The sequence below is a fragment of the Propithecus coquereli genome, unplaced genomic scaffold, assembly GCF_000956105.1.
Source record: "Propithecus coquereli isolate 6110/MARCELLA unplaced genomic scaffold, Pcoq_1.0 Scaffold792, whole genome shotgun sequence".
NCBI classification, from domain to species: domain Eukaryota; kingdom Metazoa; phylum Chordata; class Mammalia; order Primates; family Indriidae; genus Propithecus; species Propithecus coquereli.
This window is the reverse complement of record NW_012154085.1, coordinates 86,456-112,677: the sequence shown is the minus strand read 5'-3', so window position 1 is coordinate 112,677 and position 26,222 is coordinate 86,456. Positions and strand designations below refer to the sequence as shown.

Genomic DNA, 26,222 nt, shown 5'->3' with positions numbered 1-26,222 from the left:
TTCATCCTTCCCCACAGGGTCACTAAAGGACAGAACACCTCAAAGCCCAATGTAGGCCTCTTCTCTCTATTCATATCATCCTACATGCTCAACCACCATCGAAGTGCTGTCAACTCCCAAAGTTTAATTCCAAGTCACAATAAATGCCTACCCAACACCTACCCTTGGTTATCTGTATTAGTTATCTATTTCTGTGTAACAAATCACCCCAAATCTTAGCACCTTAAAAACAACAAACATTTGTTATCTCTCACAGTTTCTGAGGGTCAGAAATCTAGGAGCAGCTTAGCTGGGTGGTTGTGGCTCAAGTTCTCTCACGGGGTGGCAGTCAAGATGTCAGCTGGGGCTGCATTATCTGAATGCTCAACTGGGGCTGGAGGACCCACTTCACTCCCACGTTGGCAAGTAGGTGCTGGTTGTTGGCAGAAGGCCTCAGTTCCTTGCCACGGGGCCATCTCACGACATGGCAGCTGGCTTCCCCACTGCGAGTGATCCAAGGGAGAGGAACCAAGATGGAAGCCATGATACTCTCCATGACCTTGACTTGGAAGTCATGCACCATCACTATCACCATATTGCATTTATTAGGAGTAAGTTACTAAATCCAGCCCACAATTAAGGGGAAGGCACTTTTTAGCTCTTTCCCTGAGACATAATAATGTTCCTTTTCTTATATCCCCGTGTCCAGATTATCATTCAACAAAAGTGGTTGTTTTGTTTTTGTTTTAGAATCTAATCTGCGATGGTCTCCATTTTATGCACTGAGATTGAAACAACTAACAAAACAGGCTTCTCCACTTACCAAGTGGAGTCAACCCTCCTGTGCCCCATTCTGAATCCCAATGCACTGCCCCAGGACTGCCCCTTTCCAGGCCAGCTCCTGGCCCGGCTGCTGCTCTCCATGGTTCCGTTCAGGGGAGGAACAGCTGTGCCCCTCAGGCTCCTGCAATCTCTCCATTGCATTTCCTTCCCACTTCCTGCGCCGCCTCCTCTTGCTGGGTGAGATTCACTAGTCAGCGCTTTTGTCCCTCGTCCCCTCTCCAGTAACCCGCCCCCTTTGTTTTGTCTGGTCAGCATGGCTAGCCTGCCTGCGCTGCCCTCCAGGAAGATTCCTCCTCCCCGGAGGCTGCCACTGGAGTCCGCAATGACGGGGGAGCTGAACATTTCCCAGTCGGTCGCCAGCCCTCAGCAGCGCTTGGCCGGGGGCCAGTGCAAGCATCTCAGGAGATGGAAATCAACTTTCCTGGACCCAGCCCTGGCTTTCCAGTGAGAGCCCACAGGCTCCACAAGTTGCTGGCACCCGCTCTGGAAAGGACATGGGATGTAAACAGGGCCGTGTAGGCCCTGCAGCCTGCAGGCTCCAGGGGGAAGGCCTGGCCCCTCCCATAGGAGTGGACCTGACACAGGCACTGTGGTTCTGGTCCCCGGGTGAACCTGGTGCAGATCCACCCCAGCCAAGGTATTGGCCTTTGGGACCCCTGAGTCACAGGGCAGCCAAAGAACTCCCGAGGGCTCTGAGGTTGGGACAGGGACTGGGACCTGCAGTGCCACATACCACGGATGCCATGTTCCATTGGCTCTTCCTTCCCACACAGGGGGCTCTCCTGTGTGACCTGACCACTCAGGGTCATACAGCCCTGGCATGGATAAGAAACAGCATACCCCCTCCCTTTGCTCCCCACATACACTGAAAATGAGAATCGTCCATGCTCACAGCCCAAGCAATTAGCCGATACCATCTCCCAAGTGAGTGGATGGCTCATGCCAACCTGCCCTGCCGACCTGCCTCGCTGGCGTCTGGACTTTTCTAGGCCCCTACACTATGTTGGGGGCCCTACAGACCATCATTAGCACCCAGTCCCCTCTCCAGGGGACTGAGGTCCCCACCCCACAGTGCTTAGGTTCGCTGGGGGCTGATTCGTGTGGAAAACATGTGGCCAGCACGCTGCCACCTGGGTCAGCCCTTTTTGCCCCAGCCTGGAGGGACGGAGACTTCTGCTGGAAGGTCAGGCACTCAAGTCTCTTCAAACTCTGACGTTCTCCTGGTGGCCAGACTTTGTGACAGTCTGCACGGGAGGGAAGTTTGGAGACAGGAGGCTCATGCAGCACCTCTCAAATCAGGTTCAAGTAGGTGACTTGCTTCCTCTTGCACACCACGTGGCTCTGGCTGGGGTTGCACAGAAATGGAGAACAGACAAAAAAGGCTCCCGTGAAGACAAATGCCCTGGACACGGGGGCAGAGGGGTGGGCGGAGATCCAACGATGGCGGGACTTCATGTTCGCCTGCTCCTGCTTTTTAGGTCTTTGGTACAAGATGGGGCTGGGAGCCTGGGGCTGAGAGGGCAGGCATGTGAGCAGTTGGAGGAAACGTTGGTTGACGGGGAAAGGGTGTATTTATACTCAGTCTGGGTCTATCAATGAGCACCATGGGCCCCCTCCCTCCTCAGATCCTGGCCCTACTTGTGCTGCCTTTCCTTAGCCTCAGAACCCTGAAGCTTGTCTCCCAGGCTGGCGGCAGAAATCTCCCAGGCTCCTACTCGGGCTGCTCCTCCCCCAGGCCGAGATGCCCACACGAAGCAAGAGGGAGATGAGGATTTGCCTGTTTCCTTTGGGAGAATTCCTGTCTCCCCAGGCAAGGGCACTGCCATCCTCAGCTTGTGAACTAAAACATACAATGAAACTGGGGGTCTGGCCTGGCCCAGCCAGGTCTCACTCAATTCACCTGCACCTTCCCTCCCAAAGCACCTGTGCATGCATGAAACTCAGCTGGCTCCCCTCAGTAACAGTGCTCCCCTCTCTGTGTGTCTCTCCCTCTCAGTGTCTCTCTCTGTCTCTCTCAGTGTCTGTCTCTGCATCTCTGTGTGTCTCTCTTTATGGGTGTCTCTCTTGGTGTCTCCCTAGGTATCTCTCTCCCCCTGACACCCTTCCTCTCTCTTGCTTAGTGGGCCTGTCTCATGGTGAGATAAGCATCTAATTAGTCTTAGAGGTCCTCTTGTCCAGGGCTTCTAAAGCTGTGTTCCAGGACATTAGTAAGTGTTTCATGACAAGTGTCCCAGACTCAAACATGACGTTTGAGAGACTCTGGGCCAAGGGGAGCAGAGCAGAACCCCCCAGAGGTTGTATGTGTGGCCTCTGCAGGTGGACAGCTATGCAGGGGGATGGCTGTGCAGGGGGATGGCTGTGCAGGGGGACGCTGTGCAGGGGGACGGCTCTGCAGGGGGACGGCTATGCAGGGGGATGGCTCTGCAGGGGAATGGCTGTGCAGGGGGCCGGCTGTGCAGGGGGCCGGCTGTGCAGGGGGACGGCTGTGCAGGGGGACGGCTGTGCAGGGGGATGGCTGTGCAGGGGGAAGGCTGTGCAGGGGGATGGCTGTGCAGGGGGACGGTTGTGCAGGGGGATGGCTATGCAGGGGGCCGGCTCTGCAGGGGAATGGCTGTGCAGAGGGATGGCTGTGCAGGGGGAAGGCTGTGCAGGGGAACAGCTGTGCAGGGGGACAGCTGTGCAGGGGGACAGATGTGCAGGGGGACAGATGTGCAGGGGGACGGCTGTGCAGGTTGGGCTCCTCCCTCGCCTTCTCTGCACCTTTACATTCTTAATCTTGTAACATGAAAATGACAGTCATAGTACCTACCTTGAAAGTTTGTTTTGATCATTAAATATGATCTATAGGAAGTCACTTAGCATATAACATCCAATATTAGCCATGATTATCCTTCAGACCTGGGGCAAAAGGAGGCCTCTTGGGACCCCAGCAAAAATGACCGCAGCTGTCAGCAGACATCCCCAGGCTTTGTCGTCCGGCCCGAAGGCAGTGATGAACAGTAGAAACTCTGGGCAGGTGAGAATGGAGCCTGGGCCCATCACCAAGCTGAGGGGAGACTCTCTGGGGCTGATCCTTCACCAGCCCATTTTGCACATGAGGAAACTGAGGAAAAAGAGCCAGAACTAGGGATCCAGGCTCTTAACTCCAAGCACAGTGATCTTGCCACTTTTGCAAGCCAAATTGGAGTTTAGCAAACACCACCAAGGGAGGCTGGGGAGCAGCAACTGGAGAAGAGGGCAGGGAGGACTCAGACCCTCCACCAGCCCCCAGGAGGGTCTCCTCCTGGGTGCCAGGCTCCAGGCTGACCAGTCCTGCCCTGCCCCTGGCTTCAGGTTTTTCCAAATTCTGCCTCAGCCCTGGAAAGCCATTGCAGACAAGGCTCTCCCAAGCCTCTGTTTACAAAATTATAAGCTTCCTTTGTCCCCAGGCTCCTCTGGTTACAATAATACTCATCGGCTCTCCGGAGCTTTCAGGGGCATGGAAAATGTGACTTCATTCCTCAAGGATTTTCTGCTTTGACAAAATGGCATTGGCGAAAGAAAACGAAAAAAGAACGTCTCTGTCCATCCTTGGTGTTAATGGAAAATGCAACAGGATTCCAGCCGCTCAGCCCAGAGTCAGGACTAGGAGCCCCCAGAGGGTCCAGCAGGGACAGTCAGGGGACCTTCATTCTCTCCCACACCCCACGGGCTGGAAATCAGCATCACTGGGTGGGGTCCGAAGGGAGCAGGGAGGGAAAGGGTCACTGAAGACCGATGTCAAAGGCAGGAAATGAATTCATCCTGACGTGCCTTTCCCCGACTTGACCACCTCATCATTTCTGTGCTTAGTTACTTAGTCAATCAGTCCCTTGTCCTAAGTGCTTAAAGTGAGGAGCTCTGGAGTCCAAGCCCTCGGGTCAGCAGCCTGGCTCTGCCACCTCTCCAAGCCAATGTTTCCTCACCTGCAAAACAAAGACAATGTAATACTGACCTCATAGGGCTGCTGTGAGGACGAATGAGGTAACATATGCAAAGAGCTTGGAACCATGCCCAGCAGATTATAAGACATGGAGGCTCTTATGGCTATTGTTCATTCCAGCAAAGCTTTGTCAAGCAGAGCAGGGTGTCTGAGGATGGGCTGCTGGGGGCACCTGTCTCAAGGCACCTGCAGTCCAGCGACCTGGCTCTGGAGTTGCCTACTCCAGGCCCATGGCTTTAAGCCTTGAACACCAGGAAGGGTTTGATAGGTGGACTGGCAGGGTAAGTAGAAGGGCTTCGTGAGCACTTGCTGTGTACAGTATTCTACACGGGTGCTATGGGAAATTCAGAAATAGCTACTCTAAATTGAACTCCACAATTTCAAATGTATGAGAAATGTCATTGTTTATTAATAAAATTTCTTTAAATCGAGTTGAATCTGTCTCTGATCCCCTGTCCCACCTGGAGGCAGGAAAGTCAGTCTCAGATATTAATGGGACACCTGCCCATCCTCTCTCTCACCAGCGTCAAAAGAAGGGGTGCATGTGTGGTCACTGGCCCTCGTCCACATTGGTTACTGCTAGACACCCAATCCAAGGCCACACGGTCCCTAGGGGACCAGTGGCTCTGCTGCTTCCTGCCAACTGGTGCCAGAGAAAGCTGGGCCCAGACAGTTGGTCCACTCTGAGGTCCTGCCCACTGGGGCACTGCCAGGAAAGAGGGCACCGGGCCTTCAGGACTCCTCCTTCAAAGACACTCACCTCTCCAAGAATTCAGGCTCCCAGAAAGAAAAAAAAGTCACAAAAGAGGAGTGAGCCTGTAGTCCCAGCTACTTGAGAGGCTGAGGCAGGAGGATCCCTTGAGCCCAGGAGTTCAAGGTTGCAGCAAGCTGTGATGATGCCACTGCACTGCAGCCTGAGCCACAGAGCAAGACCCTGTCTCAAAAGACAAAAACAAAAGTTACCAAAGAAAGCAATTCCTGCTCCCCATCGTGCTGCAGCCTCCCGAAGCAGGGCTGCCACAGGAGCAGGCCGTCTACATGGGAGCCGGGGGCAGTGAGGCCAAACAGTAGGGTGGACAGAAAATGAATCATATCTCACATTGATGGATGACATGGCCCCACCTCCAAAGAGGTGACTTCCAGGGGCACATGACAAGACATCTTCACCCCACCCCCACCCCCTTACCCACAGGCAGAGGAAGCAGTAAGCTGACATTTCAGGGGTAACAAGAAGCCCCCCAGGAAGAAAGTCAATCTCCCCCTGAGCTTCCTGAACAGTTACACTCTCACTGTCCCCTAAGGGCAGATGTCCTGGAGAGGTCTCTGCCAAGAGGGGTCAGCTGACTTATCACAGTCACCTCGCTGAGGCAGGACAAAAGGGAAGAGTACAAAAAAAGAAATGGGGGCCCGGCGTGGAGGCTCACACCTGTAATCTTAGCACTCTGGGAGACCACTTGAGCTTAGGAGTTCAGGACCAGCCTGAGTGGAGCGAGACCCCATCTCTACAAAAAAATAGAAAAATTAGCTGGGTGTCGTGGCACGCACCTGTAGTCCCAGCTACTTGGGAGGCCAAGGCAGAAGAATTGCTTGAGTCCAGGAGTTCGAGGTTGCAATGAGCTATGATGACGCCACTGCACTCCACCCCTGGTTAACCAAGTAAGACTCTGTCTCAAAAAAAGAAAAAAAAGAAAACAAAAAGGAAGGAAGGAAAGAAGGAAGAAAGGAAGGAGGAAGGAAGGAAGGAAGGAAGGAAGGAAGGAAGGAAGGAAGGAAGGAAGGAAGGAAGGAAGGAAGGAAGGAAGGAAATGGGAATTTATTTAGCACCAACTAGGTACCAAGTGGTTTCACAAACATCCTACCTGTTCATCGCAACAGCCATGCAAGGGGAGTGTTGGTATTCCCTGGTATTGATGAGGAAATAAAGGTCCCACGAGAAGGGCCAAGATCACAGAGCCACATCGGGACAAAGCTGAAATGAGAACACTTAGCCAGTATTTAATAATAATAATGACACCATAATTCATGTTGCTATTCCCATTCCCATTTTACAGGGAGACTCTGAGATGCAGCAACTGGGTGACCCGTGAGGGTCAGGAAGGCTGACCCTGGGGCCTGACTCTTCATGCCCTCATTTTTCTGCCACTGCGTGAGGGGCAATTGGTTGGAAAGTCCTGAGTTCTGAGTATCAGGGGTCTGCCCAGATTCCTGCAAATGGTAAAGAAATACTACCAATGACACTGGTGGCTTTGCATAGGATTTAAAGACTCAGATTATTTTGAAATAAAACTTTTATGAAAATGAAAATGCAAATGTTTACAAACAAATGGAAGAGTGTTGCTTTGGAGAACAGAAGACACAAATGTCTCCATTCCTCACCGCCTCCTCCCCGTCTCAAATCAATGGCCTGGAATCCTTGACTCTTCTAAACAAGCAGCGGTGTCTCTAAAGGCAGGATCCGACCTGCTGAGCAGCCTTGGACAAAGGGACACAGACCGACCGAGATGGAAACATCCCTTCATCCCACAGATAACTGCAGTCCAGATAACAGAACCAACTTGCCCAGGGTCAGGCACCCGAGTACACGCACGTGTGCACGCTCACGCTCCGCCCGCGCACCCTGCAGGGCCCGCACGTGCCCGCCCGCACGTACGCAGCGCGGCGCGCCCACCCCTTCCCGGGCAGGGGCCGCGGGTGCTGCTCGCGCGCGGGTAAAGACTGCCCCCTGGTGGCCCAACACCAGGAGGTCTTATCCGTGCGACCTCCCTCTTCTAAAATATCCCCACCTGTTGCTGAAGAGCAACACCTGTTTCTGGGAAGGGACGCAAGCAGGCCGAGCAGAGGGAGAACTTGGGCTGTAGCACAGGCACCTGAAGGCCTCAGCCGGCCGTCCTGGGAACACTGCAGTTGGGATGGCCCTTCAGGCAGGGGCTAACAGATTTAGCAAATGAAATACAGGATGCCCTATTAAATTTGAGTATCGGATAAGCTGTGCATGATTTTTTAGTATAAGTATGTCCCATGCAAAGTGAGGAGGGTGTCTATGAAAAGGGGCTGGGTTTGGGGGGCTGCAGTGGTGGAATTTGTTTACATACAGAGAGAGAGAATGAATAGGTAATGTGCGCTCCGCCCTGCATGTGTGTGCGTTCCGCGTCCGTGGATTCAACCGACTGTGGATTGAAAATATTTGGAAAAATAGATGGTTGTGTCTTCACATGTACAGACTTTCTTGTCATCATTCCCTAAACAATACAATATAACTATTTACGTAGCATTTACATTGTGTTAGGTATTATAAGTAATCAACAGATGATTTAAAGAATCTGAGAGGATATATATAGATTATATGAAAACACTACACTATTTTGTACAAGGCATTTGAGTATCATGGATTTGGGTATCCAAAGGGGTCCTGGAACCACTCCCCCATGGATGCTGAGGGACCACTGTGCTAAGGATAAGGGGAGCCACGTTTCTCACTATTGGAGACGGAAGTCAGAAATATGGGGGAAAAAAGAAAACAAGAATAAACCCAGTGGAATGAGAGCTGTTGGTGTGAACTCAATTTTCAATATACAGACATAAAAAAATAAATACAATACAAGGCCGGGCGCGGTGGCTCACGCCTGTAATCCTAGCACTCTGGGAGGCCGAGGCGGGTGGATCGCTCAAAGTCAGGAGTTCGAGACCAGCCTGAGCAACAGCGAGACCCCATCTCTACTAACAATAGAAAGAAATTAATTGGACAACTAAAAATATATATATAGAAAAAATTAGCCAGGCATGGTGGCACATGCCTGTAGTCCCAGCTACTCGGGAGGCTGAGGCAGTAGGATCGCTTGAACCCAGGAGTTCGAGGTTGCTGTGAGCTAGGCTGATGCCACGGCACTCTAGTCCAGGCAACAGAGCGAGACTCTGCCTCAAAAACAAATAAATAAATAAATACAGATACAAATGTGTGTATGTTTTATGCATGACTGTTTTGGACTGCATGTTTGTGTCCCTCACACATTGATATGTTGAAACCCTAACCACCCCCCTCAGTGGGATGATATTTAAAGGCGGAGCCTTTGGAAGGTAATTAGGTTTAGATGAGGTCATTAGGGTGGAGCCCCCATGACGGATTAGCATCTTATAAGAAGAGAAAGAGACTAGGGCTTGCTCTCTCTGCCATGTGAGGATACAAGATGGTCTTGGTCTGGTCTGGTCTGCAAACCAGGAAGAGTTTTAACTACATACCACAGATTGGGGAGCTTAAACAACAGAAATTCATTTTCTCGCAGTTCTGGGGGCTGGGAAGTCCAAGGTAAAGGCGCCAGCCGGGTTGGGTTCTGGCGAGGGCTTTCTCCTTGGCTTATGTTCCCGCTGCATCCTCACGTGGCCTTTCTTCTCTGTATGCAGAGACAGAGATCTCTGCTGTCTCTTTCTCTTCTTCTAAGGAAATTAGTCCTATCAGGCCCATCCTTAGGACCTCTTTTACCTTGAATTACTTTCGCAATGGCCCTGTCTCTAAGAAAAGTCACATCGGTGGTTAGGACTTCAATATATGAATTTTGAGGGAACACAATTCGGTCCATAACATCGTTTGTACCACTGTGACCCAGTATCTTTATCTCCTGTTCTACTGTGTCAGATGTTAACATAGCCACACCAGCTTTCTTATTTTTGGTGTTTGCATAAATAACTTTTTCCATTCTTTTACCTTTACCCTGTCAGCATGGTAATATTTAAAGTACATCTCTTGTAAACAGTGTTCACCTGTGTCATACTTTTTTATTCAGTCTGACAAAGTCTGCATTTTAATGAAATAAAATTTTTGATATAATTTGCTTTAATTCTACCCTCTTGCCACTTGTTTTCTGTGCATTTCCTCTGTTCTTCAGAGGTTATATTTTCCTGTTTCTTCATATGTATAATATATTTTTTTTAATTTTGGAAACAGTCTCAAGTTTTCAAGGAAGTTGAAAGTGAAGAAAATTTTTTTGCTTGTTCATTTTCTTGAGACAGGGTTTCAGTCTGTTGCCCAGCTGGAATGCAGTGGCATGATCATAGCTCACAGCAACCTCAAACTCCTAGGCTCAAGAGATCCTCCTGCCTTGGCCTTCTGAGTAGCTGGGACTACAAGTGTGCACCACCATACCTGGCTAATTTTTTTTTTATTTTTTATAGAGACAGGGTCTCACTATACTGCTCAGGCTGGTCTCGAACTCCTGGCCTCAAGCAGTCCTCCTGCCTTGGCCTCCCAAAGTGTTGGGATACAGGAATGAGCCCCAAAATATTTTTTTCCTCTAAATTATTTGAAAGGCAATTTCTAACAATACGCCCTTTGACCACTGATCGCTTTTGTATTGCCTATAACAAGGATATTCTTCAATGTAACCTAATGTAACCATAAAAATCAGGAAATTAATGCTACTATATTACTATCACCTCGTCTTCAGATGGCATTCAAGTTAATTATCTCAATAATGTCCTTTACTATAAAACATTATAGTCCAGAAACTCATGATGTCTCTTTAGTTTCCTTCGGTCAATAACAATTTCCATCTTTCCTTGAATTTCATGATCTTGACTTTTGAAGATTATAGGACAATTCTTCCATAACATGTTCCTCAATATAGATTTGCCAGGTTTCTCCGTGGTGTATTTTAGTTATGCATCCCTGGCTGGAATATCACCAGAATGAGCTGTATCTCATAGGAGGGACATGATTTTTATTTATCTCACTAATGGAACAAATTGTACACAGAATATTTACCAAGACAGACCATATTCTGAGCCATAAAAATATTTCTCAATAAATTTAAAAGGATTCAAGAAATACAAAGCATTTTCTCTGTTCACAATAGAATCAGAGTAGAAATCAAAAATAGAAAAATACTAGAAAATCCCTAAATATTTGGAAACTAAATACAGCGTATCTAAATAATCTATGGATCAAGGAATAAATCAAAAGAGGAACTATAAAGCATTTTTCATTGAATGATAATGAAAACACAACATAACAAAATCTGTAGGATGTTACTAAAACAGTACTTAGGGAAAGATGTATAGCATTAAGTGCCTATATTAGTATAGAAGACAAGTCTCAAATGAATGACCTCATATTCCATGATAAGAAACTAGAAAAGAAGATTAAATTCAACACAGTATAAGAGGAATAAAGACAATAATAAAGAATAGAGCAGAATTCAATGAAATAGAAGTCAGAAAAACAATAGAGAAAATTATGAAACCAAAAGCTGGTTCTTTGATAATATCAGTAAAATTGACAGATTTCTAGCTAGACTGCTAAGGAAAAAAGAAGCAGAGATGACACAAATTACCAATATCAGGAATGAGAGAAGTGACAGTTCTACAAATATTAAAAGGAAAATAAAGGAATATTGTGAATAATTTTATGCCAATAAATTGAACAATATAGACATAATGGGCCAGGCAGGTGGCTCACACCTGTAATCCCATCACTTTGGGAGGCCAAGGTGGGAGAAATGCTTGAGGCCAGGAGTTCAAGACCAGCCTGGTCAACATAGTGAGACTTCGTCTACAAAACAAATAATAATAATAACAATAATGACAAATTATTTGAAAGCTATGAACTATCAAATCTCACTCAAGAAGAAATAAATATTATTTATACAGCTAGCCACACATTTATCAAACTAATTGAATTTGTAGTTAAAACCCTTCCCACCAAAAACAAACAAATAACAAAACAACAACAACAAAAAAACCTCCTGCAGGTCCAGAAAATTACAAATGTGAAGGAACTTCATAAACAATTTTTAATATAAGAAGTTATCTGCAAAACTTTTGGCAAGCAGATTTCAAATCTAGAAGCAATGAATAATTTTTGAAGAATTCATAACTTACTATAATTAACTTCAGAAGCGATAGAAAGTCAAACCAATTTCCAAAAAAGAAATAAAGTAGTAATATAATTCTTCCCCCCATAAAACATCACAGCCAAGATAGAATTACAGAGACATCGTATCTCAGTTTTAAAGAGTAGATGATTACGATACTATTCAAACTGTTACAGAGCATTGGGAAAAGAAGGAAAACCTTCAAATTCTTTTTATGAAGCATGTATAACGTTGGTATCAAAACCTGAAAAGAACTACACACACATAAAAAGAAAATTCCATATCAATCTCATTTATGGATATACGTGCCAAAATCTAGAGTGAAAACTTAGCAAAAATCATGAGCATATTAAAAATAAAACATCATCATTTCTACCTTTGGTATGAAGGAGTAAAGCACCTAGCAAATCAATCCTTCCATAAATGACAACTAAAACTCTGGGAACAAATTTTAAAAGTAAAAAAAAAAAATATCTGGAGTTTCTGAAGAGTGATCAATGGCAGTAGGCAGTGGCAGAGGGGTGAGTTTCATGCTTTGTGGCTTTACTCTAGGAGTAGCAGCGGCTGTCGTGGTGGCACTGGGCAGCAAAAACTCCAATAGAAAAGCATATTATTATTCTTGCTGAAGGAATCAAAGGAAGGAGACTGGGGAAGCCAGAGCTACCAAAGAGTGAGGAAGATACCCCAGAAAGGAGAAAACCAAAGAACATCCCAAAATCTGCATATAAACTTTGCCCAAGTCTGACTCCCCTGAAACATGTATGTGCAGGGCAGACTGAAGGCAGTCTGAACTGAGATCTGAATTGCTGCACACTACAGACAAGACAGAGTTTAAAGTCTGACTCTTCCAAGTTAATTACTTGATAAAACAAAACATCAACACTATTTGGAACCATATAACAAAACCCAGTGCCTCCAAAACACAGCATTCAAAATGTCTGGGATACAATTCAAAATTAATTAACATACAAAGAACCAGAGGAAATGTAGCCTATTCTCAAGGAAAAGGACAACCAACCCTGAGAAGAACCAGATGTCAGAATTATCAGATAAGGACTTTAAAGCAGCCGTTATACATATGCTCAATTGGGTAAATGAAATCTGCCCAAAATAAGTGAAAAGATTGGAAATCTCAGCAGAGAGATATTAATAAAAAATAAAATCAACCAAAAAGAAATTTTCATCTGAAAAATTTAATATCTGAAATTTTAAAATTCACTGGAAGAACTTATTTGCAAAATGGAGATGACAGAGAAAATAATCAGTGAACTTGAGGAAGTCAATCAATCTGAAGAAAAGGGAAAAAATGTGGGAAAAAAAGATAGGGTAAAAATTAAGCAGAGCCTCAAAGACCTCTTTGAATAATTCAAAGGCCTCTGTAGAACAATTTCAAAAGTAGAAGAGATAAAGAATGGAGCAGAAATACTATTTAAAGAAAAATGTCTGAAAACTCCTCAAATTTGGTAAAAGATGTGAATGTGCAAATTTAAGAAGTTCTAAAAACATCAAACAGGAAATATTGAAATAAAACTACTCCTGATTATATCACAGTCAACCTGCTAAACCCAAGGAAAAACAGAAAATCTTGAAAGTGGACGGAGAAAAATGAATAGTGCATTTTCATTTGGACAACAATTTGAATAACCACAGACTTCTTATCAGATATCAAGGAGGTCAGAAGACTGAAGAACAACATCAACAAAGTGCTGAAATTAAAAACAAAAAAAACTGTCAATTCAGAATTCTATATCCAGCTAAAATAAACTTCAAACTCACAAGCAAAATATATTTTCAGACAAAAGAAAAGCAATTGAATTTGTTGCCAAAACCTGCACTACAGGAAATATTAAAGTCAATGCTGGCTTATCAGAGATGATACCAGAGGGAAACTCAGATCTTTAGGAATAAATGCAAAGCACCATAAATTGTGAATATCTGAGTACATATAAAATGCCATTTTTCTGTTAATTTCTTTTAAATATTTATGAATAAGGAGAAATTATGAAATTCTCTTATGGAGTTTATAACATATGCAACAACTATAACATAAATGTAGGTGAGGCTGTAAATTGATCTATATAGTTGCAAGTTTCCTATATTTTATGCGAAATGGTACAAGAGTAATCTTAAATAGACCGAGAAAAGTAAAGGATGTGTTGTAATTCTTAGAGCAATGACAAAGCAAAAAAAGAAGTATAGGTAAAAAGAAAAAAAAATCAGTAGATAATAAAATGAATTCAGAAAATACTTAAGCAATCCAGAAAAAAGTAGAAAAAAATGAACAGAAAGAAACAAAAAATAGGTGAGACAAACATTAAACAAATAATAAAATGGCAGACCTAAGTCCAAACATATCAATAATTACATTAAATATTAATGGCCTCAACATTCAAATGGAAAGACAGAGATTATAAGAATGTTTTTTAACAAAAAAAGCATGACCTAATACACTTTAAATATAAATATAGGAATAAGTTGAAATTAAATGAACGGGAAAAGATAGACAAGCAAACCATAAGAGGGCTAGAGTAGTTATATGAATATCTGATAAAATAGACTTCAAGATAAAATATTACCACAAATGAAGAGGAGTATTTTATAATGCCAAAAGTATCAATTCACCAAGAAAACATAAGTATGTGCCGATCAACAGAGCCTCAGAATATATGAAGCAAAAATTGACAGAATTAAAAGGAGCAATAGACAATTCCATAATCGTAACAAGATTTTAATGCCCCTCTTTAAGCAAATGATAGGGCAACTAGGCAAAACCATCAGCAAAGATCTATAAAAGTAAAGATATTAATCAAGGATCTGAATAATAGTATCAACCATGATGGCCTAATAGTTATAGATCACTGTACTCAATAGCCACAGAAGGCACATTCATTTCAAATACACACTGTGTGTTCACCAAGACTGACCATATTCTCAGAATAAAATGAGTCTCAACAAATGTAAAAGAATTGAAATCATGCAGAATATTTCTCCAACTATAACCAATTAAATTAGAAATAAATAATAGTAAGATAGGCAGAAAACTCCAAAGCACATGATAAGATTCCTAACATGCACATTAGAATGTTTAAAATTAAAAACACTCACAATAACTAATGTTGGCTAGGATGTGGAGGAACTAGAACCTTATACATTACTGGTGGAAATGTAAAATGATATAACCACTTCCTAAAACTGACAGTTTCTTTAAAAGTTAAACATACTCTTATCATATGACCCCACCAACCCACTCCTAGGTATTGACCTAAGAAAAATATTAATACATAGATATGTCCACAATAAGACTTGTATATAAATGTTCATAGAAGCTTTATTCTTAATAGCCAAAACACTGGAAACAACTTAAATATCCACCATTTAAGTGAATGGATAAGCAAAAACATGGTATATCCATATAAAGAAATAATACTCAGCAATAAAACAGAACAAACTATTGATAAACCCCAAAACATGGAAGAATCTCAAAATCAATATGTAGAATGAAAGAAGACAGAAACAAAAGAAGATATATATGTGTGTGTGTGTAGTATATATAAATGTAGAATATATACGTGTAATATATATATAAATGGAGTAATATAGTATTACTCCATTTACATAAAATTCTTGGAAGTTCAACCATGTATAGGGATAGAATCAGTGTTTTCCTGGGACTGGGAGTAGAGGGGGAAATGTACTATAATGGGGCATAAGGAATCTTTTGGAGCTAATAGAAAAGTTCTTTTAATTATGGACATAGTTTCATGGCTATATACAACTGACAAAATGATATACAATTTAAGTAGATTCAATTTTTTGGGTGTTATTTATACCTGAAAGATGACTTTTTTAATGTAGCATAAAAAATTTAAAAAGTGATCAAGTGGGACTATTCTGGGAATATCAGGATAACCATTAATATAATTTATCATAGTAAGAGAAAATAAATCAAATGTGATTATCTCCATAGATTCTGGGAAAGCATTTGGCCAAAATAGAGAAGCACAGAAAATATTCGTGCTTAAGTCAGAAATAAGACAAGGATTACTATATTCATTTCCTATTGCTGCTGTAAGAAATTGCCACAAACTTAAGAGTGTAACACAACACAAATTTATTACCTTAACGGCTCTGGAGGTCAGAAGTCTAAATGGGTCCTACAGAGCTAAAATCAAGGTGCCGGCAAGACTTCATTTCTTCCTGGAGGCTCTAGGAGAAAATTCATGTTCTTGTCTTTTTCAGCTTCTGGAGGCTGTCCGCATTCCTTGGCTCATGGCCTTCTCCCACCTTCAGAGCCAGCAATCGCATCACTCTGACCTCGGCTTCTGCCACCACATCTCCTTCTCTGAGTCTGACTCTCCTGCCTCCCTCCTACAAGGACTTGTGATTATATTGAGCTCCCTGGATAATCCAGGACACTCTCCCTATAGCAAGATCCTTAACTTAATCACAACTGCAAAGTCCCTTTTGTCATGTTAGGTAACACTTTTACAGGTTCCAACGATTAGGACATGGGCATCTATGGGGTGACCATTATTCTGCATACCACACTTACCAAATGCAGATGAGGCTGATAGTCAGGCAGACAAGATGACCCGTTCAATGGACATCCACTCATCCACTGGCCTCTTTACTCAGAAACTCCAGTGGTGCTCAAAGGAGTCATGAACAAAGTGGCCAAGACAGCAGGGATGGAGGTTATGCAAGGGCTTGGATTTCCCTTCACCAACCTTGATCTGGCCTCCACTATTGCTGAGTACTCAATAACAGAACCAATACTGAGTGCCTAGTGGGATAGTTAGCCACCCTGTTAGACACCTTCCATCACGGGGAGGAAGCAATTTGCCCTTGCTGAAATAGAAATTTCCTAGAATACGGATTTGTCTTCTCTGTCTTTGCACTTCTGCTGGTAGTATCATCTGTGGACTTTTGAATACTAGACTTACTCTTACACTATCTCTCTCAACATTGTTTTTATCCAGTAAAATAATTCTAAAGCAATGGATAATAGGGTTTTTTTCTACAGGATACACTGGTCTTATGATGGATCTCATCACCCCAAAGCCACTGGAGTAAGAGAACAGTGAACTAACCTGTTGAAGGTTTAATTCATCTCCAACTTGGAGTCAACACCTTATGAGATTTGGGTATAATTTGCAGGATGCAGTATATGCTCAGAACTGGAGACTAAAATACAGTGCTGTTGCTCCCATAACCAGAAATATGTGTATCCGGTAACTAAGGAATAGAAATAGGAGAAGTGTCCCTCACCGTTAAACCTAATGGTCCCTGAAAAATTTTTTTTTTCCATTACTTGGGTCCAGCTGAAATAGAGACTTAAATGTTCAAAGCAGGAATTCTTCCCCTATGTGACGAAAAATGATTCTACTAAACAGAGGACTAGGAACCTATTTCCTAGCCATTTGAATATTTTTATGCCACTAAATCAACAGACAGAGGCAAAGGGGAAATAGGGTATCTTGTATGGCACCAGGGGAAAGTATGTGAAGAACCCAAGAGATCCTTTGGAGCATCTCCAAATATTGCCCTGTCAGTGGCAAAATGAATGGAACACTATAGTGACCCAATAGAGACGAGACTCGGAACCCTTAGGAATAAAATTTTGGGTCACTTCACCAGGTAATACTCAGATGATTACTACAATCTCATGACTGGTTATAGAAATGAGGACTGTAATAGCTACCTATACTATCTTACTTGCCTTATTATTTTTTTAAAAAAAAACTAATTTTCTGTTTGTCTCTTTTAGTTTTCCCCACTATTTTCACAGAATGTGCTTTGGTGGTTGGCTTTGTAGGTTAATCCATGGGCTATAAAAATGTCAAGATGGGACTGTAATGAAATTAGAGGGGGAGGGCTCATCACCAAGTGATGATTATAATAAATTGTGGGACTGTGGGTGTCTCATCAGTTTGGTGCAAGATGGTGAATGAGTTTGGTTTTTATAAGAGATGATTATGTTATATTTAAAAGGAGAATGTTTTATTGCTATCAATGTTGTTTGTCAATTTAATTTGGATGAAAGAATATGTTTATTCAAAGGGATAGAGTTTGATATTTATGGTAAGTTGGCACTCAATCTCCACTCTCCACCCCACTTTCTTTCTAGTATGCTTTCCTGAATGGCAGAGTCTAGAAAACCAAGAACTGGATTTTCTGGATTCCCTTACAGCTAGAGTTTTAGATGTGATTTACATTTTGTCAATTAGATGCACTCAAGTTTTTTGAAGTCTGAGGTGAGACAGGGGTAGAGGTGGGGTCTCTGTTGCTTTTGCTGTCTCCTGCTGGCATGCACAGCTATGGAGGTGCTGGCTTTTCTGTGGCTGCATTAACACAGGCCCAAAGGCTGGGTGAGGTGGCTTACACTTGTAATCCTAGCACTCTGGAAGGCTGAGGAGGGAGCATTGCTTGAGCTCAGGAGTTTGAAACCAGCCTGAACAAGAGTGAGACTCCGTCTCTATTAAAATTAGAAAAATTAGCCAGGCATGGTGGTGTGTGCCTCTAGTCCCAGCTACTTGGGAAGCTAAGGCAGGAGGATCGCTTGAGCCCAGGAGTTTGAGGTTGCTGTGAGCTAGGCTGATGCCATGGCACTCTAGCCTGGGCAACAGAGCGAGATTCTGTGTCAAAAAAGAAAAAAAAATCAGAGTCCTGAGTGTCTAGCCACAAGGTTCAAGAGCGCTGAGGCAGGGCTTAGAGCACCCATTCTACTGGTCAGTTCAGAGCAGCTCTGCATGATTCCACAGCCAGTATCAGTAGTGGCTTCCTCATCAAGACAACTTCCTGTTCCCAATTGGCCAGTGTGGTTCTGGAAATGGCAGCTCCCTGACCACTGAAAAGTCACAGATTTCTTGGGGACTGTTTCTGAAGTGCTTCCTGAAATCTCAACCTAGAGTCTGTTTTTGCAGTCCTCCTGATTATGTTGAAAATCATTTAATAAATTCCTTTTGTCTTAGTCCTTTGGGGTTGCTATAATAAAATATCATAGACTAGGTAGCTTATAAACAACAGAAATTTATTTCTCACAGTTCTGAAGGCTGGGAAGTTCAAGATCAAGGTACCAGCAGATTCAGTGTCTAATGAGAGCCCATTTCCTGGTTCACAGACAATGTCTTCTCCCTGTGTCCTCACATGGGAAAGGGGTAAGGCAGCTCTCTGGGGCCTCTTTTATAAGGGCACTAACCACTTCCCAGAAGCCCCTCATCCTAACGCCATCACATTAGGGGTTAGGTTTCGACATACAAATTTTGGGGTGGTACATTCAAACCATAGCATCTTCCTACTCAAACCAGCTATAGTGGTTTTGTTCTGCACCAAAATCCTGACCATTCAATTGTGTTCATGTAAATTCTGGATATTGATTTTCAGCTTTTAGGATCATCCTATAAATAAATCACAAAGAAAATATAAAGATTAGAAATTTGACAATATAAGAATGATAAAGACTGCTAGTTATTAACTAAAATTGTCTTCCTCTTCTTCCTGGGCATTTAATTACTACATTTCCCAAACTGCCTTGCAGTAAAGTGTGTCCATGTGACTCAGTTCTAGCCAATGAAATGAGGCTGAAGTGACAAATGCCACTTCCAGTCCTGGCCCATGAAACTTTCCCATGCACTCATATCCATGCTTTTTGCCCTTTACAGCTGTCCAGAAGGCAAACGATTACCATGGAAACCACATTGATTTGTGATTGAATTCATAAAGCTTCCATCAGGCTAAATCAATGAATGACCTGCCAGTGCTGTTTTGTGAGCTGTCCATAAAAGTTCATTGAGTTTGAGACATATTTGTTTCAGCATCTAGTAACACTCTAACAAATAGAGTAAGTATTAATAAAAGCACACATGAAAAAACATCAATGTGAAAGGGGAGAAAATAGTTGAAAGAAATGAGCCTGAATATCCCCAAATTACAAAATGGGAAATCAAGATATATTTTTACAGTTTGTGTAGCAAGAAATAAGAACGTATTTTATATAAAGTTCCAAATGTGGAAGTTGAAGGGAGGGGATAAAGTGAGTTAATTCTAATCCATCCTAGCAGAAAATAGCTGGATATTCCCTAAAACTGATCATCAAGAAATAGGACTATGTCACGGAAGAGGTAATCACAAACAAACAATACTTAAAAACAAAAAAATTAAAATTCCATCTGGAAAATGGGCTTGGGTTGAGGAGAGCAGAACAGAGTTCCGGATCATCTTTGTGGTCATGGGATCTGGGCAGCTGCACAGGGACCTGAACTCAAAGGGCCCCATGCTTGGTTTAATGTTTCGCTACCAACATAATAAATTCTCAATAACTCTGTCTTTGAACTTGTGTTTTGCAACTGAAGTCCAATGGGCAATGGAACAATGAGCAGAGAAGATATGTGAAACAAGCTTGTCCACTATTCCTTGCCATCCCATACTCACAGAGCTGTTGGTGATGCCCCGTAAGCACAGAACCCAGGGCCACTCAGTGCATGAGAAAGAGAATATGGGTAAGCATATGATACCCAGCACTGGGTGAACAGGGCATGACAGCCCTGGGAGGCCAAGCTTTCTATTTGAACCATAGCTTGCTTTGTACTCAGGAAAAGGGCAATGTTGTTCTAAAAAATCACAAACAATCAGGAAATCCTATCATATTTATTCTTATCCATGTTATTTTCCTGTATGAACCAACCATTTATGCTGAAAACAATGACACAGGAGAAAAGAGAGAAATAAAGAAACCCACTGTTCCTTTTCCTTTCAGTTCTTCCTTACTCATCAGTAAGCCTAAGACGGAGAAGGTTGGTAGAATGTGTGTGTATCAAGAAGTGAAATGAAAACAATTGAATTAGTTTGGGGCAGCATTTCCACTGAATGTATCAGCTATGAAATATAAATTGTGTAAATTTAGTGACTCTACCTATGAGGCAAATATTCTTATATTTACATTTAAAACTGGCATTGCACAATATAAAGATGAATGTTATCATTCATGCTGATAACTTAAAATTTGTACTTAGAATGATATTGAATATCAAATAGAAAGTACCATGGCAAGTAGGGAAGAGACTATGGAGAAATGGAAAAAGCTTTATATTTTAGTCCCTTTAGCAGCACTTTTTTCCTCTGCACTTCGCACAAGGGGCCCTGCACTTCCGTTTTGCACTGGGACCTGAAAATTATGTCACCTGCTCTTCAGGGCTCTTTGGCTTTCACAACAGCACTTTTTTTCAGTGTGTGCTTGTGTCACTTTGACAATTTTAAAAGATATATGTACACATTTTCTAAAGTAAAAATTAAGCTAGACACTTGTGCTTCTGGGAAAATGGAGCAGATTCACTTTTCCCTATTCCCCCCATTAACTACAACCAAAACCCTGGGATGAATATATATAAACACAGTAAGATACTCTGAAAGGGGAAGAGAAGAAGGCAGGAGGATCGCTTGAGCCCAGGAGTTTGAGGTTGCTGTGAGCAACCTGTCCCCCAGGTAGGGACCTCAGAACCCTAGGACTGACACAGTGGTGAAGTCCCTGGATTTCTTTTTGCCTCATATTCCAAGACTTGGAACTTAAGAAGCCAGCAACCTAGAAATTTCAACAGGCCAAAAAAATAAAAAATTAAAAAAAAAAACACAACCTCCAACAAGCACCTGCTTTCTCTAGCCAAACACCTAAAAAATGGGCAGACAAGAAAGACAGAGGACTTGTAAACAATAACTGCTTTACTCCAGCTAAACACCAGAGAAAAATCTATAGCCCCACCCTCCCAAACACCAGCAAGGGCTGAGTGGGGAGTCTCACCAGCTCAAACCACTCCCCTTTATCAGAGAAGGCCAAACAAGCAGATGGAACTTTTCCCTCCACCTCAACATGTTCCACCCCACAGGTCAGTGGAGCCCTGTGAGAAGCAATAATAAAGCACTCTGACCCTTCCCACCCTAGCAGGTATCAGTAGAGGCCCTGTGAGGAGGCAGAATTACCAATCCCAGCCAGTAGTAAGGAGGAGCCACCCCCTCAGGTGTCAACAGAAGATGAGGGAGATCCCTGGATTTCTATCCCCACCTAGCAGTAACTTTATGACTACCCCTCTTTTCCCCTATTAGAACAGTGTCAGGAAAAAAAAAAAAAAACAGCTAAAACATACTATTTAAAAAGATCTAGAGTCTCACAACATAATATCCAGGTTTCAAACAAAAAATCCAGATTTCAATAAAAAAAAACACCCATCATACCAAGAACCAAGAAGATCTGAAACTAAATGAAAAAAAGACAATCAATAAATGTCAACACCAAGAGATGTTAGAATTATCTGATAAAAATTTTAGAGTAGCCATCATAAAAATGCTTCAATAAGCAATTATGGACACATGAAAAAAAATAGAGTCTAAGCAAAGAAATAGAGAGTGTGAAAAAAAAACAAACTGAAATTTTAGAACTGAAAAATACAACAGCCAAGATTTTGAAACTCAATAGATGGGCTCAACAGCAGAATGAAGGGGACAGAGAAAAAATCAGTGAACTGGAAGACAGAAAAATGAAAGTTACCCAGCATGAACAACAGAGAGAAAATATACTGAAAAAATGGAACGGAGCTTCCACGGATCTGTGAGACTATAACAAAAGATTTAACATTCGCGTCACCAGAGTTTCAAAAGGAGAGAATGAGGGTGGGGCCAAAAAAATACTCAAAGAAATAATGGCTGACAATTTCCCAAACTTGGCAGAGAAATAAATCTACAGATTCAAGAAGTTGAGAAAACTTCAAACATAATCAACCCAAGGATATCCACACTAAGACACATCATAGTCAAATTTCTGAAAGCTAAAGATTAAGAAAAATCCTGTATGAAAAAAACAAGTATGAAATGTCCATTTTCCTTAAGTCCTAAGTTTGGCAGTTTATATCTCTGACATTTCACTTTGACACTTCTTGTTTTATTTTTATTGTGCAGTTATATCCTCATTCTTTCAAATGCATGGTTTGGCTTGTGATTATCTTTCAAAAAAATTTTAGAGCAATTTTTGTGAAACAATGGATAAGTCAAAAATTCGTGTTATTTTCAAATATGAGTTTTGTAGTGGAACTAATGCAGCACACACAGCTCAAAATCTCAATGAAGTGTTTGGGAAGGATGTGGCTAATGAATGCACAGTACGTCAATGGTTTGAGAAGTTCCATTCTGGTGATTTTAATCTTGAAAATGAACCACATGGGCGACCTGAGACGAAGGTGGATAATGATGAGCTGAAAGCTGTAGTGGAAGCAAAGCCATCTCAACCTATGTGTGAATTAGCAGCAAGGTTTGAGGTTACTGTTCCAACAATATCGGACCATTTGAAACACATTGGCAAGGTGAAGAAGCTGGATAGATGAGTACCTCATGAATTAAATGACTTTCAGAAGAGACATCATCTCGAAGCTTGCTTTTCCCTCCTGTCACAACATAAAGGTGAATATATTCTATACTATATTGTTACGTGTGATGAAAAATGGATTCTTTTTGACAATCACAAGCAACTGGCACAATGATTGGATAAAGATGAAGTGCTGAAACACAGTCCAAAACTGAATATTCATCAAAACAGCTAATGATGTCTGTCTGGTGGTCCAGCGCTGGTATTATCCACTACAGCTTCATGAAACCTGGTCAATCAATTACAATGGATGTCTACTGCAACCCATTGGATGAAATGATGAGATGCTTGTGATTAAGCAGCTGAGATTGGTTAATAGAGATAGGTCAATTCTCTTGCAAGACAACGGTGGACCACATGTCACACAAACAATGCTGTTCAAACTACAGAAGCTGGACTTGAAAACTCTCTGTCATCCACTATATTCACCAGACCTTGTGCCAACTGACTACCACCTCTTCCAGGCTTTGGACCACTTCTTTCAAGGAAAAATATTCAATTCTCAACAAGCTGTGGAAAATGCCTTTCGCAATTTCATTGCCACTCATTCTCTAGGCTTCGGTGCTGGCATTAAGGTAGTTTATAGTGCAATAGTTTAGGTGCATACTCTGATTAATTATACTGCTTCTCGTGTGAAATAGAATAAACTAAACTTTTGATTCGAAATCAGATATTTCATATTTAATGACCTAATATTTGAATGACAGCAGATTTCTTATCAGAAACTGTACAGACTACAAGAAAGTGGCACAACATTTTTCTGAAAGAAAAAAAACTGTCAACCCTGAATCCTATATCCAGTGGAAATATCCTTCAGGAATGGAGAGGAAATCAAGACATCCTCAAATGAAGGGGATGGGGAAGGAGAATTTGCCTCAGGAAATCTACTCTAAAAGGATGGCTAAAGAAGTTTGTCTAGACAGAAATAGTATGATAAGAGAAGGAATCTTAGAGCATCAAGAAGGAAGAAAAAATAACAGAAAGAGTGAAAATATAGGCAAATACAACAGGCTTTCCTTCTCCTCTTGAGTTTTCTATAGTTGAGGCAAAAATTATATCACTCTCTGATGTGATCCTCAATGTATGTAGAGGGAATATTTAAAAGTTATATTTTAAATGGGAAAAGCTAAAGGGACATAAAGAAATGAAAGTTCTCTACATTTCACTTGGACTGATAAAATGTTGACAACAATAGACTGTAATAAGTTACACATTTATACAGTTATATAAGAGCAATTACTAAAAGAGCTATACAAATAGATACAGTCAAAAATACTATGTAAATAAAATTGTAATTCTAAAAAATGTTTGAGTAACCCACAGGAAGACAGGAAACAAAAAAGGGCAGGGGTTCTCTGAGCAACATGGTAGTCAGCAAGAACAGCACCTTACAAAAGGTGGCAAAAAAGGAGCAAGAAGAAAGTAGCTGATCCATTTTCTAAGAAAGATTAGTATGATGTGAAAGCACCTGCTATGTTCAATATAAGAAATATTGAGAAAACACTAATCACCAGGAACCAAAACTGCATTTAGTGGCCTCAAGGGTCATGTGTTTGAAGTGAGCCTTGCTTATCTGAAGAATGATGAAGTTGTATTCAGAAAATTCAAGCTGATTACTGAAAATATTCAGGGCAAAAACTGCCTGACTAACTTCCATGATATGGATCTTACTCATGACAAAATGCATTCCATCATCAAAAAATAGCAGACCATGACTGAAGCTCATGTTGACATCAAGACTACTAATGGTTATTTGCTTTCATTGGTTCTGTGTTGGTTTTACTAAAAAATTCAACAATCAGATAGGAGAGCTTCTTACACTCAGCACCAACAAGTCCACCAAATCCAGAAGAAGATGATGGAAATCATGACCCAAGAGGTACGGACAAATAATTCAAAAGAAGTGGTCAATAAATTGATTCTGGACAGCATTGGAAAAGACATGGAAAAGGCTTGCCAATCTATTTATCTTCCCCATGATGTCTCTGTTAGAAAAGTAAAAATGTTGAAGAAGCCCAAGTTTGCACTGGGAAAACTCATGGAGCTTCATGGTGAAGGTAGTAGTTCTGAAAAACCTACTGGCGATGACACAGGTGCTAGAGTTGAATGAGCTGATGGATATGAACCACTTGTCTAAAAGTCTGTTTAAAATTCAGACTTTTAATAGTGACAAATAAAAAATCCTATTTGTGGGGGGGAAAATAGAGGGAGAAGAAAACAAACAAAAAACTAAGCTGGCAGACTTAAGCCTTAACATATCAATAATTATATAAAATGTGAATGGTCTAAATACACCAATTGAGAGAGAGAAAGAGAGATTAGTAGAGAAGAAGAATAAAAGTTATGACCCAACTATATGCTGAAAGATACTTCAAATATAATGATATAGTCAGATTGAAAGTAAATGAATAGAAAAATATATATCATACATACAAACATTAATCAGAAAAATGTAGGAGTGGCTATATTAATATCAGATAAAATAGACTCCAGAACAAAGAAAATTACCAGAGACTGAGACATTATATAATAATAAAAGAGTCAATCCACCAAAAAGACATAGCAATCATAAGTATACATGTGCCAAACAACAGATCTGTAAAATATATAAAGCAAAAACTGGTTGAATTGAAAAGAGAAACAGAAAAATCCACAATTATAGTTGGAGATTGTAATGCTCCTCTCTTTGCAATTAATAGAAAAACTGGGCAGAAAATAAGAAGAATATAGAAGAATTCAACTAAATACCCACCAATAAGATCTAATTAACATTATAGAACACTGGACCCAACAACAGCAGAATATTCATGTTTTTGAAGTGCTCACAGAACATATTCCAAGATAGATCATATCCTGGGCCATTAAAAAAAAAACCTCAACAATTTTAAAAGAATTGAAATTATACAGAATGTGTTCTCCAACCGCATGGACTCAAACTAGATGACAGAAAAATCTCCAGACACTTGAAAACTAAACAATGCTCTTCTAAATAACTAATGAGTCAAAGAAAAAGTATAAAGTAAAATTTAAAAATATATTGAACAAATTAATATGAAAATATAACATGTCAAGATTTGTGGGACACAGCTAAAGCAGTGCTGAGAGGAAAATTTATAGCACTAAATACATACATCAGAAAAGAGGGAAAGTCTCAAATAATAATCTTTGC

General features: G+C 41.7%; 1 pseudogene; it reads left to right on the top strand.

The window, feature by feature from the left end:
- The first annotated feature begins 1,144 nt into the window (after window positions 1–1,144).
- LOC105825305 lies at window positions 1,145–25,202 on the top strand (annotated as a pseudogene).
- The last annotated feature ends 1,020 nt before the right edge of the window (window positions 25,203–26,222 follow it).